The sequence below is a fragment of the Haemaphysalis longicornis genome, unplaced genomic scaffold (assembly GCF_048455015.1).
Source record: "Haemaphysalis longicornis isolate Haplotype H1 unplaced genomic scaffold, Haemaphysalis longicornis Haplotype H1 scaffold_10, whole genome shotgun sequence".
Taxonomy (NCBI): Eukaryota; Metazoa; Arthropoda; class Arachnida; order Ixodida; family Ixodidae; genus Haemaphysalis; species Haemaphysalis longicornis.
Genome location: NW_027526204.1, coordinates 18085704 through 18101492, shown reverse-complemented (window position 1 = coordinate 18101492; position 15789 = coordinate 18085704).

Genomic DNA, 15789 nt, shown 5'->3' with positions numbered 1-15789 from the left:
ATGACACTTACGAACCTCTCTCCTGCAAAACGGCAAAAGTTTTTTCATTCGTCACCTTATCAAGACATGTCTATCCCCTGTGACATTCCGGACACCACTGAACACATTTGGACATGCCCTCGATTTCAAACTGAAAGACAGATTCTCCTAGACACCCTCTCCTCTAACTTACGACCAAATTCCTTAAATGATCTCCGCGTCCCTCCAACCCACCTAATTTCGCGAAGGCAGTGTGGGCCACTCTCCTGCGTTTCATATCCCAACCCACTATTTTTCCCTTGCTATTTCCCACCTATACCCGTAGTTAACCTTAACTTATCTCTACCCCTAAGGGGGTCTGATGCACTAGCAAGAGATCCGCGGGTGTTTTTTCTACATTTAAATAAACGTTAACAAAGGAAATGTAAAGGAACCACAGCTTTCATGGTAAACTCCTGCAAACTAAGGTGTTGTATTCGTGCCAAATATTGAATCGATTGCACCATTTGTAGCATGTTTGGTAAAAAGGCAGACAACTAACCGTACCGTGCAACTAAGTAGGATCTTTGCCATCCGATAATAGGGACGCACGTTTTAGTGAAGAAACCAAAGAAAACAAAAATGTTTTCTGAAAAAATCACGATTACATCAAAACGTGCCACATTTTTTAAGAAACCGCTCATTTCGCAGAATAGTAAGGAAGAAAAAAGCCGGCGAAGTTTCTCCGGTATTAAACAAGAACAACAAGCACCTTGCACGAATTGAGGTGAGAGACCCCTACATGATCGCCAACTCGAGAGACGTGTTGTCGTACCTCGAAGGAGACCAGGGGCGGGCTGTTTCGGGCTTTTCGGTGGACGTCCAGGATCTCTATTACTCTATACCCCGCGCCAAACTGATGTCTGTACTCCGAGCAACGATTGAGAAACACGGCCTGATTTCCTTACAAAATGGAGTTGGAATGTCCTGTGACGCCTTTTTAGAGCTGCTCAACGCGTACTTGCAATCTACCGCAGTGTCACATCAAGGCCGTAGCTATGTGCAACGAGCGGGGATATGCATAGAATCTCGCGTCGCCCCCTACCTGTCCAACCCATCCCTGGCGGAGGTGGACCGACGCATTCAGGGAAGCCTGGAAGGAAAGCCGATTGTGGCCATTTTTTGTTATGTGGATGACTATTTGGTTTTGTGCGCGAATGACCTGGACAGTGACGAACGCCTGAAGGGTGAAATTATGGGGAGTTTTGAAGACAGCGCCCAAGGACTATCCTTCACACATGAACTACCGGAGAATGGCCACCTGAGGTTTTTGGACCTCAGCCTGTAGTTCGACAAGGGGCATATCTGCTGGCGGTACGAGACACGGAGCAGTAAGGGCTTCTTACTCCACAACTCGGCACACTCCAAGAACGTGGAACGAGCGATTGTAACCATGGCTTTGCGCTCCGCCATTAAGAAGTCCTGCACGCATCAGATGACATCGAGCTTCAACCGGCAGGTAACCAGGCTGCGTACCGCTGGCTACGCGGAAAGCCTCCTGGCGGCTGTGAGCGAAAGCCTACAACAGCGTGTAAAGGGAAGAAATAAGAGGAGACAGAACGTGCAGCGCACGAGAGGGAATGCCGTGGTAGTTCCCTATGTACATGGCTTCGCCCACAACCTAAAAAAATGCAGCCAGTCAAGGTGTGTTTGTTGTCTGCAGTGCCCCCAACAAGGCGTATCAAATGTGCCGACGCGTAAACAACGAAGCAAAAGGGGAGGCATGCACCACCAACCATCGAACAAAACACGCCGAATGCCAGAATGAAGTCGTATACAGGATCCCATTACCATGCAAAAAAGTCTACGTGGGACAAACCGGAAGGTGCATTAATCACAGGGCACGTGAACATGCCGCCTCACTCAAGACAACGTCATCCGGCCGCTTATCATCCCATTGCAGCACTTGCCCCAAATGCACGGCGCACATCGACGAGATCAACGTGCTTCGAAAGAAACGCAATCGCCGCGCACGTGAAGTCGTCGAAGCAGTAGCCATCACCAAGAAAGGTAACAAGTGCGTCAGCACAGCTTCCGTGGCGCTGACGAAGAAAGAAGTGGAACTGCTTAGCGATTATCCCATTAACTAATCTCGGAAAAAAGAGTGTCGCGCTGTGCCAATGTTGTGCAATGTTTCATGCATATATGTTCCCGCTTTTTGTCGGTAAACTCAGTTGATAGTCAGCACTGTGTCCGTGTTTCCTTCCTAAGTCCGATCGTTTTTTTTGTTCAAGCTGAAATTTCAAGTCGAGAAGAACAACAAACCGCGCTACGGGACGATTTCAGCGCTGGTTAAAAAAAAAAGATTGCAGGTAAAAAAATGACACCATCTTCCCGTAGGGGAACGCTGAGTAGTATGCGAAGCAGCCTTGGGGTCGACTGAAGTTCCCATTAGTTTTCAGTTCGTCGTTTCCGTTGACGTTTAGCTTCGCGTGCCTTCGGTGTATCAGTAGCTTCTTGACGTAGTTTGAATGAGTAAAGGACATCAGGCGCGTTCGTAACACATGCTCCCGTGTTGGTTTGAAGCGCAGTGGGAAGAGCGTCACGTACCTCCCGTCGCGGCCAGAGAGTCGTGCGATTCAAACCGGGCGCCGCCTAACTATTTATTTTCATAGTGGACTGCGCTTGACGTCAGCTCAAACGCCGACGGGGCTGAAGAGACGCGCATGCGCAGTAGAGTGCGCACGGCGGACAACAACAAGAGGGGGAGAGGCACAGCCCCGAGCTTGAGATGCTTCGCATCTAAAAATAACGACGAATAGCGCCCGAAGTAGACTATCAGGCTTCCCTCTGCGTCTAGGTGCTTGAAGCATGAAACTTAAATTCTATGCTTTGTAATAAAAACAGTGTTGTAAGACACCGCAATGAAGCCGCTATACACAGTGGAGAATTCGCTGACATTGAGCAGGTTCTGTAGGTGAATTTTGGTACAGTCGCAACTGTGCAGCTATCCTTCAACATAAACTCCTAAAACCTCGCAATGGCCATTTCCGCTACACAGGTGCGGTTCAACGTCCGTGGGAGAAGCATGGCCTGAACCACTACATGAGACTGCTGTAAAATGTCGCCTTCAACCGCAGCTTCTACAAGCGGCAGCGTTGGCTCTCCGTGATATTGCAAAGCAATAATTAAAGTATCCCGCAACCTTCGGAAATACCCGCATGCCGGTCTGTCACGGCGTTTGCCCCATATGCTCTCACTTTACTGGAAAAAGATTGCGGCTTTCCCTCCAACTTCAAACTTTCTGCGCATACTCAGGACTCACATAGCGCTACGCCAAGGCATCTTACGTTTTAGTCAAACATGAGTGAGGTAGGCTATTTCTGTGCCTATTCCACACTAATATGTGCACTGGAAAGCGCACCGTATAAAGTGACACCACAACGTACTATTCCTCCGCCAGCTGCCACTTGAAATGTGCTTAACCATGCAATGTGCTTAAACCATAATTTAAACGTGCTTAACCATACATTCCAATACTTCACAACGACATTCACGACTGCTTTATACTCTTCTTCTGGTGTCTATTTTCTGCAGTACACCCAAGGCAGGTTGGAATGAACTTAAGATATGTCACCACGTTTCCCAAATTTTAAAAAATTTCCACAGGTAAATTTTTCTTTTCGATGGACCTTATAAAGGACCGTCTTTTATGGTAATAAAAAGCTAAAAATCGGGAAAATATTTTATTCAAGCTTGTTATGCATTAAAGAATCTCTCAAAGTTTGGCGTTACGCGAAAATTCATAGCTATTGAATCGATTGCAGCAATACCAACAAGTTTGGTAAAGAGGTGGGCAACTAACCCTTTTGTGCATCTAAGTATGATCTTTGCTATCCGATAATATGGAATCAAGTTTTTGTGAAGAAACGAAAGAAAACAAGAATGTGTCACTTTTTTCGGCATTTCTTGAAACAAAAGATGATCATCAAAACTTGCCATCCTTTTTTAAAAATCCTCGCTGATTGCACACAATAGCAAGGAAGAAAAAAGCCAGCAAACTTTCTCTGGTCTTGAACAAGTACGAAAAACTGTGCTTTCGGATAATTTCAGCGCTGGTTAAAAAAATCCCAGGTAGACAAAGTGGGTCCCTAGAATCTTTTTCTGACCTGACCTATATGCCTTTTCCGCAGGCAAGGCCAACTTGGCCCAGAGAGCCCACCGGTGGAGTGTAAACACCCGCACCTAGCGTTCCCGAACCAGTCTTGCTGACGGTCCTGTTACTCGTAACGGGTTTCAGGTGCGGTTTGTTCTTACCACGGTGGTTGTGGAGGAGGGCCGTAGAGGTTCTCCGAGGCTAGTAATCTCATTTCTCGAGAAGGGCAAGGTCTTCTGTGTCCCTAGAAAGGTGGGAATCAAGGTCACTGAACATTAAGCTGTTGAAAAGACGGCCTGGGGCATTCGTACCTATTACCAAGGGCGGCGGTAGCTGACCTCGCTGTGCCAAAAGAAACGATTGACGTGCATTTTGCCCAAGAATATAGATTACATCATCATCGCCACAGTCGTTATCGCCACGATCAATATTGTAGCGTCATGTTATCGCCATGATCAATGAAATGAAACGAAATAAAATGTTTTAGGTTCACTGCGAGAAAGCAATTAGTTTAATGCTAGAATTGGGCCCAAACCACAGGACTAACGGCGATGCCGGTATTGATCGATACACACACGAATTTCCTCTTCTTTCACTTCCATGCGCCAGAACACGTGCCTTTGGTTTATTCCTATGGTGGGATTGACGGCACGGACAGTCATTATTGTAGAGCTCCTTTTTAGCTCTCACTGAATCGACCGGCCGTGGCATTGTCCCTTCTTCTGAGAGAGCATGGTTTCGATGCTAGGCTGTGGCTGTAGACGATCATAGCAAGAAAAAGATGGAGCAGTGAGTAGCCGTCAAGCTGGTAACACCACAGTGTTTGCGTCAGTCAAACTTTCTTGCTCTTGCAGATAAGAGTGAGCTCAGTTTCTTTCGTAGTAAGACTTCATTCTCAAGTCGTGTACTACCTCGGAAGTTTTCCTGCGTCGCGAGGAAGAAGCGCTACCATCCGGTTTAACTTCGTAACTGACGTCACTAAGGCGGCCGGCGCACCGGCTTATGTGGGGCAATGTACCGCCGCCTTAGTTTCTTCGAACGTTCGCGCGCGCACACTGGTGTCCGAACCCAGGTCGGGTCTCCGGGCTCCTAAAACACCAACCACCTGTGCTGATTGTAGCGAGCTGCGTCGGAGCACTGCTCACGTTAGATCCGCTGCCGTATTAGTTGGTGTAGTTCCTCCGCTTTTTCAACAAAATTATCAACGTCAATGTTCTCTTCGTCTTCATGGACTGTTAGCATGGAATCAAAGGTAGTAGTAACGGTGCGGCGATGAACCAATTTGAAAGGAGGAATTTCTGTGATCTCCTCAACTGCTGTATTGGAAGCGAACGTGGCGTGCGGTAAAATTTTGCCCCAGGTTTTGTGCTCGACGTCGGCATACATTGAAAGCATGTCAGCGAGAGTCCTGTTTGGTCTCCCTGTAGAGCCGTTGGTCTGCGGATGGTGCGGAGTAGCCCGCCTGTGGGTGGTGTGCGTAAGCATCATAACGGACTGCATGAGACCCGCTGTGAAAGCTGTAGCTCTATCTGGTATGGCGACCTGTTGTGACCCATCCAGAAAAACGACGTTGCGCACAAAAACTGTGCTACCTCAGCCGAGGTTGCTCGTAAAATGGCCGCTGTCTCCCCATATCTTGTGGGGTAGTCAGTCGCAACCACGATCCATCGATTACCCTTCGTCGACGTTGGAAATGGCCCCAGCAGGTCCATGCCCCCTTGTTTAAAAGGCGCATTAAGTGGCTCACCGCATAGCTGTTGGTATGACCAATTGAAAAGAGTCTTTTGCATTTCCAAAATTCCGTTTGTAGAGCACGCCACTCCGAAGGCTGAACGAAGAGATGTTCCTGAAAATGGCACGTGGAACACGCACATCGAGGACGCCTAAATGTTGTATAACCATAAGTAGTTCAGGGACATGAAGGAAAATACTTTTTTTAATTTCAACAGTATGCCCTTTGGCATAATGTCCTACAGGTACAATTTTGCACCCGTTTCCCGGAGGAAGTCCAGAAGACAGCGGTGGTGGGGCCCCCACAGCCATCGCTGAAGATCGGGGGGTCTCCACGGATGCAGGCCTGTGCCGCGAAGGGGTCGGGATCTCGCTGCACTCAGGGAAGGGCACGTCCATAGCAGGCGGTGGGTGTCGGAGTCTTCGGAAGGCGCCGTACAGAAGGGGCAGGTCGTGGAAAACGGGGCATAGTATCGCGGTGGCCATGTCCGGGTTACCGCAGGAGAGAGGGCCACCCCAACTCGTAGTGTATGCAGCAGGACCTCCTCCAATCCAGCGAGCCCACTTGGAAGCTCTGTTCCACACGGTGGGATGAGAGCACGTGTGGTGCGACGCAGATCTTCCTTTAGTTGGACAAATTGGTCATGTGGGTCAGTTCTCAGCAAGGGCAGGGGCCGTGGAACCAACGTAGCGTGACAGAAACTATTCACCGCAATATGAGCGGTGATAGCACTACGCCGTATCCACAACAGTTGGAGAGGGCAGGATCACGTGTCCAGCAGGTCATGAATGTCTCTTGAAACACAAGTTGTAGGCTACACGTCGCAAATCCCGTATGGCCACCGTTGAGTCCGTATAAATTTGTGCCGCAAAACTTCCAGGAGCTTCCAGAAGTGCCGGTAGTAAGCTTGCAGTCTGTCCCGGATGGATGTAAGCTCCGCCAGGATAGAAGGCCAAGTGCCGAGTGTTTCATAAGCAGAGTTTTGGTTTGCTTCTGGATGAGAGGGGCATACGATCGCTGTAGTTAAAATGCCGTCTTGGGCCCCAGCGTCCACAAATGCCTCTACAACTTGGGGCCGATTCGCAGTCACTAGTAATGGCACGCCCGCGGATTGCTCGTCTGCGTTTTCCATCTACCGACTGTGGAGTCGAATGAGAGGCCTGTTGTCGGCCACTTGATGGTACAGCCACTGCCACCTAGCTACAGGGTGGGCTGGTATGGCGGGCAGAGAACGGCCCATGTAGATCACCAGCGCCGGTGCCACCAGAACAAAATTGAGTTTGTTCTGGCATGCGGAGCGGCGTTGATGTACAAGCTCATCCAGGGTGTTAAGTTGAGCTTCGGCCTGGAGAGTTGGTACAGGCGTTATTTGAGGGAGGCAGGTGATCGTCCGCATAGCAGCTCTATTAATTACTCCAAGTTGAGCCCACTCCGCTTGGGTCATATGCTGTAATTGAGCCTGGTGGACAAGTCGAGGCTAAAATACGACGGCACAAAGAGTCGGGCGATTTTGACGCACGAGCCTCCAGACTTTTGTGAATTGCGTCGTATAAGGTATAGCATTTGACCTGCTTGTTGGCGGGCAGATCGAAGCCACAAGGCAGCTGACCCTGACGATGAAATCTCCAATCCAAGCACGCGAAGAGAGGTGGCCGTGCGCACAGGCTGGCCGGAGAGTTGCAGCGAGCTCGGTGACATCTCCAGTCTACGACGGCCCCAAGCATTGGCCACGAACAGAATGGTGGTCTTTTCGACTGAAAGCGAGAGACCAGCGTATTCACACCATTGCTGTGTGCCCTTTAAAGCTTGTTGCAGGCTGGCGCCTTGCCCAGACAGGTCTGGCTGGACAGTCCATAGTGTAATATCGTCCGCGTACACCAGAAGGTGTAGGTCTGATTTGGAGCAAAGAGGCCAGGCAAGCGGAAGCAAAACTACATTAAAGAGGAAGGGTGAAATCACCGTCCCCTATGGCACTCCACGGACGGCCATAAAATAGCCATAACTACTTCCACCAATCCGTACGGAAAAGGATATTTTAGTCAAGAAGGTCCGGATGACAGAGCGGACCTTTTCCGGGATAAGTAGGCTTTGGAAAACTTCCAGGATAGCGCTGTGACTGACGTTGTCATATGCCTTGTGAATGTCCATGACAAGCGACGTCTGCACTTTGTGAGGTAGGCCGCCAAATAGCACCATTGATGATAAGTGCTCAAGTCCATCCTCTGTCCCCAGACAAGATCTGTACCCAATCTGTGCAGGGTGGAACCACTGGTAAGTGTCCATCCACCACTGAATTCGGGTAGCCAGCATTCGCTTCAACAGTTTCCCCAAGGTGCACATTAATGCGATTGGGCGCAAATTGGGGAGATGCTCGGGTGGTTTGCCTGGCTTCAGTATAGTGACGATATTTGCCCGAAGCCATGACTCTAGTATTTGGCCCGAGAGCCACACCTTATTGATGGAGTTGAGGAAACAGCTCAACGCCGGATCGTCGAGGTTTTTATAAACATAGTACTTAACGCCATCTGGGCCGGGAGATGACCAAAGTTTCACCTGGTCTATCGCATCCAGGAACTCTGCCATGGTGAAAGCTGATTGTATTCCACAGACTGCATCATCAGACGGAGAGGCACCGACATGGCGCAATAGAGGAAACGGACACGGGCGCTAGCCGGGAAGATGTCAAATGCAGGGTACAAGGCGCGAACCACATCGAAGGCAAATTGGTCCAGGTTCTTGCCTGATGCCAGGCACGCACTGGCTGCTGCATCCGGAGTGCGGCCGCCTGATTCCATTGTCCGAAATGTGCGCCAAATAGACGATGGGGTGAATGAAGGGCCGAGTGATTCGCACCAGCTAAGCCGTGAAGATGTCAAATGCAGTGTACAAGGCGCGAACCACATCGAAGGCAAATTGGTCCAGGTTCTTGCCTGATGCCAGGTACGCTTCTCACGTCGGCTGGCCACAGCGATCAAGCGTTGCAAACGCATTAGAGCCGGCGCACACGAGGGATCTCGCGAAGCAGCCACTTCAGCCTGTTGGCGCTGGGCCCACAGCTGCAAAAGTCGGAGGTCAGGCTTTGGCCGGGACTCCTCTACCCATGTCCTCCGACTGGCACTGCTCAGAGCTTCAGTAAAGTTTTCCTTCGCACTCCTCCCCCAAAGGTGGATCCGCTCGTACCGCCGTCAGCCAATGAGGACCAGACGCGATGTTCGCCGGTGCGGCCGACGATCTGTTAAGCCGCCGGAGGCGGCCGTCGAGGAGTCGATGGGTTCGGTGGTTGCTGGATTCCGGTAGCCATTAGACGCAGGCTTGGGTACGATATAACTTGGAGTTTATGGGCAGTACTATTTACAAGAGAAATTTACAATATTTACATAAAATGGGGTAACTCGTTACAACTCTCGGCATAGCCGAAGGTACAGGGTACCTACAAACGAGAATGGACCCAAGTGGTGGATCTTAGAAGAACGCTCGGCATAGCCGATGGCGCGAAGCGCCTGCAAGAAGTAAAATCCGACTCCCGGTAATGGGGTTCCTAGCATTTATAGGATTTGGGCAGCGCCCCTGCTGGTACGAGAGTGCAAATGATGTCAGGCGGATATCCGGGCTGACATCAGGGTGACATCAGCTCTCAAGGCCCCGATTGGTCCACTACAAACAAATAAAACACACACACAAAAAAAGAACTAACCAATCGTAAACATGTCACCTCCGCGGTCACATGACCCGATAATCTCTCTCACGCAACTCCTAGTCAGCTTTCCGCGAACGCTATTGCCACCGCTAAGCCAAGGCAAGGCCTCGGCTACACAAAGTCGCATACCGTGAGGAGCGGCCACCCCACTAGGTTGAACGGGCGGTAACTGCTCCAAAGCGAAAGCCGGACGGCTTAGAACGGTCTAGACTAACGCCTTACAGCAACGTCTTAACGTCTCGCCGCTTCGCCTTTGTCCACGGGCGCTCGCCGGCACAATGAGGAAGTCGGGGCTAATCCCCTCCCGAGGCCAAGGACGGCCGCCGCCCGACCCGCGGGAAGAGCTGACCGCGTACCAGCGCAACAAAGGTTCTCGGGAAAAGCACCCCCTCCTCTCGCCGCACAAAAGGAAGGAACGCGAGGCATGCGCTCGCGGCTTCCAACTTCGCGTCTCGCCGGTAAACAAAACGAGAATTACGCAGCGGGCTTACACCCCCATGCCAAGATTCTGCAATAACTTGAACTCAGTATTAGCAGAACAAAAAAAAATAATAAAAGTCAGCTGCATGTAGCTATTGTTTTTCACGCAGTTCAGGGCTTAGAACTGAAACTAAAAATGACACAATATAACGTGAGACACGCTACACCCTGACACGACAATACCGCAATGCTAGACAAAAGGAACTAGAAACACCACAGGTACACTGATTGCCACTGGCTAGACGATTGTTCATACGGCCACTTCTTCAGTGTTCCGTTTTCGTCTACGCGCACACACTCGCACACACACCGGCACCGGTGGCCTCCCCACGCTGTTCCCCGGCCAATGCGTATGTCAGAGCCGTTACTGCGCCTCATTCCAGCACTCGTTCGGAAGGCGGGACAGGGTATCCGCGTTGGCGTGTGCCTCGCCTTTCCGGTGTTTTACCACAATGTTATACCGCTGCAATGCCAAGGCCCAACGCGTGAGCTTTGCCCCTTGCGGTACTGTCTGGGTGAGGTAACTGAGTGGGTTGTGGTCGGACACGACTATGACTTGGGCGCCAAATTTCCAAGTATCGAACTTCCTCAGACCCCAAATCACCGCGAATGCCTCGCGTTCAATGGTGGACCACCTCGATTGCGTGGGCGTGAAGCGGTGGCTGGCAAATGCTATCGGCAGCTCCTTGCCGTCGTCGGTCAGTTGAGCCAAACAGGCTCCCGCGGGGATGGCTGACGCGTCGGTAAACAGCCAAAAGGGTTTGGTGATATCGGGTGTTGTCAAGGAGGTGGCATCACAGAGAGCACGTTTTATCATTTTGAAGGAATGATCGGCTTCAGTAGACCATGGGATGCGAGAGGGAGTGCCTTTAGCCGTCAACTGAGTAAGAGGCTTCGCGATGGCGGCAAAGTTAGGTACATAGTCCCTGTAATATCCGCACAGGCCCAGCGCGCTCCTGAGCTCTTCCTTAGTCTGGGGTACCTTAAGCCCTTTGATCGCCTCCAGCTTTGCCGGGTCGGGGCCATGCTTCCCGGAACCCACCACGTGACCCAGGTAGCGGATGGAAACACTGCGCGATCTGACACTTCTCTAAGTTCGCCGAGAGGCCCACCGAGGCGAACGCCGCAAACACGGCGTCTAACTGCCGCAGGTGCTCGGGCAGCGACTCGCTGAAAACGGCAATGTCGTCGAGGTAGGCGCAAGCATAACCCTCATGAGGTGCGAGCAGCTGGTTCATGATTCGTGAAAGCTGGCGGCTGCATTTCGCAGACCAAAAGGCATCACCCGCCACGCGAACTGTCCCATGTGCGACACGAACGCGGTAGCCAATTGAGAACTCTCCGCCAGTGGTACCTGCCAATACCCGCGTCGTAGGTCGATCAAGGTGATGAAATGTGCCTTGCCTACCTTCAAAACCAACTCCTGAGGGCAACCCATAGGAAAAGCATCGGGCTCGGTGATCGCGTTTAGGTTCCGATAATCGACGCACATTCTTATCGTGCCATCCTTCTTCGAAACGCACACCAACTGGTGGGCGGAAGGACTTTCGCACCTGTATATAAGGCCTAGCTCTAGCAGTTCGTTCACCTGCTTCGTCACCTCTCCCTTCAATGCCTCCGGCATGCGGTACAAACGGTTCCGCTTCAGTTCCGCGCCCTCGATGAGTTTAATCCTGTGCTCTCCCACCCTAGCGATTCTTAAGTTTCCGGAAAACAGGGGGGCATAGTGCTGAAACAATTCGCTTATGCTGACCCTATCCTCCGGGCGTAGGTGCAAGGTTTTCTCCTCAGGGAGCGCTGGGGCAACCTCAGCCGCAGCGATTTTCCTGGGCACGTATTCGACTTCTCCGAAGTCCTGGTCGTCATGAAATATGACGCCAATGTTCTGCACTCGGCAGGTGTAGGGTCGCAGTCGGTTACCGTGGACCAGCATACGTGCTCCCTCCGGCTTCTCTACATAGTAGGAATGCTGCCTGTATTTCTCCCTGACTGTATACGGACCCAACCACTTAGGGTATAACTTTCCGGGTCGCTTATCATCGAACACTAGCACCTGGTCCCCGGGGTCGAAGGACTTCGGGGTAGTGCGTAGGTTGTAGTGGGTAGCGTATTCGCGCTGGCGCTTAGCGCTAGTCCCATCTGCAGCTTCGGCCGCTTGTTGAAGTTTTCGCCTCAATTTTAGCAAATATTGCTCGGGACTCTCAGCTAGGGCGATCGGGAGCTCCTGTTCTCCTGTCCACGAGCGTTGGAGAATAGCTAGCGGGCCGACCGGGTCCCTACCATACAACAACCGAAATGGGGACACCCCGGTTGGGTCATGTGGCACCTCGCGGTAAGCCCAGAGCAAAAATGGGACGAACTTATCCCATTCGCCCGCGTGTTCGCCTACCACATGGAAAAGCATATTTTTGAACACCCGGTTCCAACGCTCTACCGCGCCGTTGCTCTCAGGGTGGTCGGGTGTAGAGAACCGCGGGGAACACCCGAGCCTCGCCAGAAACTCGGTGGTGAGCTGCGCGGTAAAGTTCGTCCCGCAGTCCGAGCTAACTACTTCCGGGACTCCCGTCCTAGCGAACACCGTCAGCAGCGCGTCGCAGGTAGCCTTCGCGGTCAATGATCTTAGGCAGACCACCTCCGGCCAACGAGTACACAAGTCCACGACGCATAACGCGTATCGGTATCCGCGTCTCGAAGGCGGGTCTATCGGCCCTACCACGTCGATGTTCACTTTTTGGAATGGGTATTTTGGTCGGCTTAGCGGAGCTATCGGCATGCGGTCTGTTAGTCGCCGGTCTGACCTCACCTGACAACCGTGACAGCTGTTGCAACATTCCTGGATGTCCTTCTCCATGCCTGGCCAATAGAAGCTGTACTTTATTCTAGCGCTCGTTTTTCGACAACCTAGGTGACCACCCCAGGGCGATTCGTGAGCCAGTCTGAGTACTTGGCGGCGACGCGCCACTGGCAAAACCAACTGCTTGATCGGCTCCCCCAGCACCTTGTCTCGGTGGTAGAGAAAGCCGTCGATAACCAGCATGCCTCCCTTCCCGTCGGCTGCATCGCACCACGCTTTTTCGAGGGTTGCGTCGCCCTTTTGCTCTGCTCTAAGCACTTGGGTGTCACTCGCGGCAGGCTCTCGCTCGTGAACGCTATCACCCGCGTCGCCGTCAACCTCACCGGTCACCGCTTCGTTCGCGTTTTCCTCACCCTGTTCCAGGGTTTCTTGGGGATCGTCTGCTTCGTTCAGCTCAAGCGCGGCTACCAGCTCGTCGCGCTTCGTCGGTGGCGCGACCATCCCGGTTGCCTCCTGCTCCTGATCTCGGTTTTCCTGCAGAACGCCCCAGTCCTCCGCGGATAGCAAACAGTCTGTACGCGATGTTAGCTTGTCGGTGAGTGCGCAAAGCACTGGAGTCCCTTCCCCGACGTTGGAGAAAATCGCCTGGCCTGCCCTTAGTGCAAGCGGGAGGACTACTAGCTTAGCCTCGACTTGTTCCCCAAACGCGGACGCAAGCTTCACGGTGCCGTGAGACTCCGTTAGCGCGTCGGGCACGATGCTCTCCCGCACGACAGTGATTTCTGCCCCGGTATCCACTATAGCGCTTATCTCTTGGTTCCCACAGTGCATGGTTACGCTCGTTAAGCGATCCCCCACACCTGTCGGTCCCTCGGTGGCGACCCGCGGGATTAGCCTTTCTGTGCGCGCTGGCGCGTTTGTCGCGGCTGCCTGTCGCTCCCGGACACGTTGGCAGTTCGGGCGCAGGTGACCCTCCGCGCCGCATTCGAAGCATGCGTTAGGTTTCCCCTTGCTCTGTTGGTTAAACCTTGTCTTGGGCCCCTGCGGAAGTTTCCGTGCCCCCTTCGGGTTGTCACCGCTCGGCTTAGTCGCCGGTTTTTCCCCGTTGGTCACGCTAGCCTCAGCGCTAGCGCCTTTGTTTCCTGCGGCACCCTCAAAGGTCTGCAGCAGCTTCGCGGACTCTGATGCGTCAAACCAGCTGGCCCCCTCACGCAGCCTCACGTATTTCAAAGCCTCCTCGGTCAGCCCCGTCTTCAGCTGATCGGCCACGAGCAGGTCCAACAGCTTTTCGAAGGTTGACACACCTCTCGCTTCCACGTAGAAATTTAGGTAGCTGCGAAGGCGGGTAGTGAAGCTTTTCCACGTCTCCGACTTACGCTTGCGGGCCCCGAGGAACCGCTTTTGGTACTCTAAGGGCGAAAGCCTCAGCTCCTCAAGTACTTCCTCCTTGACCGATTCGTAGTCGCGGTGCTGAGCGGGAGTTAGTCTCGTTGAAAGGTACTCGACCCTCTCGGCGATAATGGGAAACACTATCTGCCCCCAGAACTCCTTAGGGACTTCGTATGCCAAGAGGGTGCTTTCAACCTATTCAAACCAAATCGGTACTTCCGCGTCCGTAGGGAATTTTGGGAATGCGCCTGCCAGCATTTTCGCATGGTACCGCAAACCATTGTTCCTACCGCGCGGAGACGCACTGCCAGCTGGGCTGGGCTCACGCGATCGAGAGGCACTATTCGCAAGAGAAAGTTCCAGTTTTAGCGTTTTTCGGCGCTCCCTTGCCATTTTCAAGTTGTACTCCATCTGGCGCTCTGAGAGCACCTCACTTTGTACGTCGCTACCGCCACTCACACTCTCGTTATCCTCGTCGCCAGACATGTTAGCCATTTAACCTGCTATCTCTGGCCCACACACAGCTCTGACACAACAGTGGCAGCGGGGAAAGAAATGAGGAGACTCACCCACTTTAGCTGCGTCAAGTGTGGCTAGCGGCCTGTGGTCGCTCGAGGTTTCCGCGGTTCGGCGTTCCCGCCAGGCTTCCTAGTGATGCTGTCGATCGGTGACTCCGCCCAGGGTGGTTGTGGCTCTGTCGACGTTCGGCTGCTCCGCAGCCAGGGGCGACGATCCGAGATCTCGCCGCGGTGAAGTTCTGCCAAGTTGTTTCGCCCGAGGCGAATCGCCAGAGGCGATGCAGGTGTCGTACCGTTGCTTCCGGATACCAGCCTGTCCGACTGCGCCAGTAAAGTTTTCCTTCGCACTCCTCCCCCAAAGGTGGATCCGCTCGTACCGCCGTCAGCCGATGAGGACCAGACGCGATGTTCGCCGGTGCGGCCGACGATCTGTTAAGCCGCCGGAGGCGGCCGTCGAGGAGTCGATGGGTTCGGTGGTTGCTGGATTCCGGTAGCCATTAGACGCAGGCTTGGGTACGATATAACTTGGAGTTTATGGGCAGTACTATTTACAAGAGAAATTTACAATATTTACATAAAATGGGGTAACTCGTTACAACTCTCGGCATAGCCGAAGGTACAGGGTACCTACAAACGAGAATGGACCCAAGTGGTGGATCTTAGAAGAACGCTCGGCATAGCCGATGGCGCGAAGCGCCTGCAAGAAGTAAAATCCGACCCCCGGTAATGGGGTTCCTAGCATTTATAGGATTTGGGCAGCGCCCCTGCTGGTGCGAGAGTGCAAATGATGTCAGGCGGATATCCGGGCTGACATCAGGGTGACATCAGCTCTCAAGGCCCCGATTGGTCCACTACAAACAAATAAAACACACACACAAAAAAAGAACTAACCAATCGTAAACATGTCACCTCCGCGGTCACATGACCCGATAATCTCTCTCACGCAACTCCTAGTCAGCTTTCCGCGAACGCTATTGCCACCGCTAAGCCAAGGCAAGGCCTCGGCTACACAAAGTCGCATACCGTGAGGAGCGGCCACCCCACTAGGTTGAACGGGCGGTAACT